A 2340-nucleotide genomic window follows, 5' to 3' on the forward strand; every position below is an offset into this window, starting at 1 on the left:
ACCTGGCCCATGCAGAAGGTCAAGCAGCAGAGCCCATCCCCTCCATGGGGGCACCCCCTCCTCTCCTCAACGTGGCATAGTCACCCTGCTCCAAGCTCCTCACCCACCCGCAGGTCTTTCTCTAATACACATAACGACAGGATTAGACCAAGTGTGGGGTAGCATAAGATACTTTTGTTTGCCATGTTATTTTTCTGGTGGATATAGCTGCTCCAGGTTGACCATCAGCACAGCCATCCCCCCTGGGCATGTGGACGGGACTTGGGATTCCTGCAGGAGGTGGCCCCACCTGGGAGCAGTGCTGATTTCAGCTGGAAGCTCCTGTGCCACCCAAAACAGGGCATCTCACATGTTCTGAAGTTACCATGGAAACTGTGGTCCTATATAGGTCATTCCGTCCCATCCAAGGACTCCTGCTATGGCTCAAGATCTCACTCAACCTGGCATCAGAGCAGCTCAGGACACATCGCTGGAGGTGACTCACATCTGCAGCAGTTCCCTGCTTTTATACAGCGTGCAGATGTTGGTCACCAAGTGGTCAGAGCTACAACAACAGGGCACCAGGACTTCTTAAAGAACTATTAGTAGCCCGCTGAGCTGGGCAACCTCCAGCTGCCTAAACAAAAGGTGCTAGGTACACAGACCACACATGGAAAGTCCTTCCATATGAAAAAAAAACCCAAAAAACCTCCCAAAAAACCCAAAACCCCACATAATTCAAGTAGCAGATTTTAAGCAGAGCTTGATTAAAAAATCAATAAATATAATACCATTCCTATGTGCTAACTTGATGAGGCAGATCTCAGATACTCCAGTGACTGTGATCTGCAGCTCATTATAATTAATCTAGAAATACTCTCCTGAAAAGAAAATTTCCGAAAGTGTAACTGAAAACAGCCTACTCGACCAGCCAAAATCCTGTAAATATGCCGCGCTGCTTCTCTGCATGCCAGCTTGTGAAATTGAGGTCATGGATGCTGTGCTGATGCTCCACACCTTCCATCTCCACGAGGCTGCCTATGAGTGTCAGAAACCAGCTCTTCATGGGCAGCCTTAGCATCCCAGTATGAACGTGGTGGTGGGGAAGGCTCATCGATCAAGGGCAGGGGGTGCAGGATGGCAGAGAGCCTGCTAGGGGAGACAGCCCCCCCCCCAAACGACTGAACTCACCCCCCACCAAGAACTGCCACCCGAGGAGCTTCCAGCTCTCAGTGCTAGTCACAAAACCCACTTATTTGCCCGAAGTGACCTCAAGCACACGCCTTCCAGGCAGAAAAACACAGCGAGCCCGTAAAAGAAAGGAGAGCAACAAGGAAAAGAAAATGCTAATCAAAATAATTAAATTATGCTTCTTCTATACCGAGAAAGAAAGAAGAACAAAATCAATTATTTTCTTAAACAACTAGGAGGAGTTCAGATGCTACAGTGCCCTTTGAGTAAGGGAATGGCTGAGAGTTGGCACATCCAGACATCTATAAATAATGCAATACATCTCCAGATCTGTAATTAATTTGCCAAAAATGTATGTTACTACTAGTCTGGACATTATGTTATTTTAATTACATTAATCATATAATTATGCACAAGCAATATATTAAAATCAACGATACATTTATATAATACACAGTTATAGGTATTTTTACATGCGATATACCCAAAGCTTCCACCCTGATTCTGAAAAAGCGCTTCACAAAGCAAGAAATAGTTCTGAATATCCTAAATAGGCATCACTTTTCATTAGATCAAAGCACCAAACCAACCCCTGGCGGGTGTTTGTGGCCGATGCACCCTCCAAAAGCATCATGGATTCAGCAAAGCGTTATACCCTGCCCTCCCAAATCTCTGCAGGCCACTCCAGTGTTACCCAGTTTATTGCTCTGCTCAAACCGCTACTGCTCAACATCTCCTCCAGCAAGAAAGGGTCAGCTTTTGTGGCGACTCCAGCAGAACCAGGAAGGTAAACCCCAGTGTGTTAGGAAGTGTGCTGTCGAACCCAGCCCCCCCGAATAAAAGTTGGCCACAGGAGCTGCACGTTTGGGATGGGAACAGCCCAAGCAGCGGGCATGGCTTAGTACAGGATCAACTGCCTCGTCTTCTTGGACTTGGGGGTGCTGGTGGATGAGAAGCTGGACATGAGCAGGCAGTGTGCAGCTGCAGCCCAGAAGGCCAATCCCAGCCTGGGCTGCATCAATAGAAGCGTTGCCAGCAGGTCCAGAGAGGGGATTCTGCCACTTTACTCTGCTCTGGTGAGACCTCACCTGGAGGATTGTGTGCAGGTCTGGAGCCCTCAATACAAGAAGGACATGGACCTGATGGAGAGGGTCCAGAGGAGGGCCACAA

This window comes from Calidris pugnax, unplaced genomic scaffold (genome assembly GCF_001431845.1).
Source record: "Calidris pugnax isolate Ruff unplaced genomic scaffold, ASM143184v1 scaffold147, whole genome shotgun sequence".
NCBI lineage: Eukaryota > Metazoa > Chordata > Aves > Charadriiformes > Scolopacidae > Calidris > Calidris pugnax.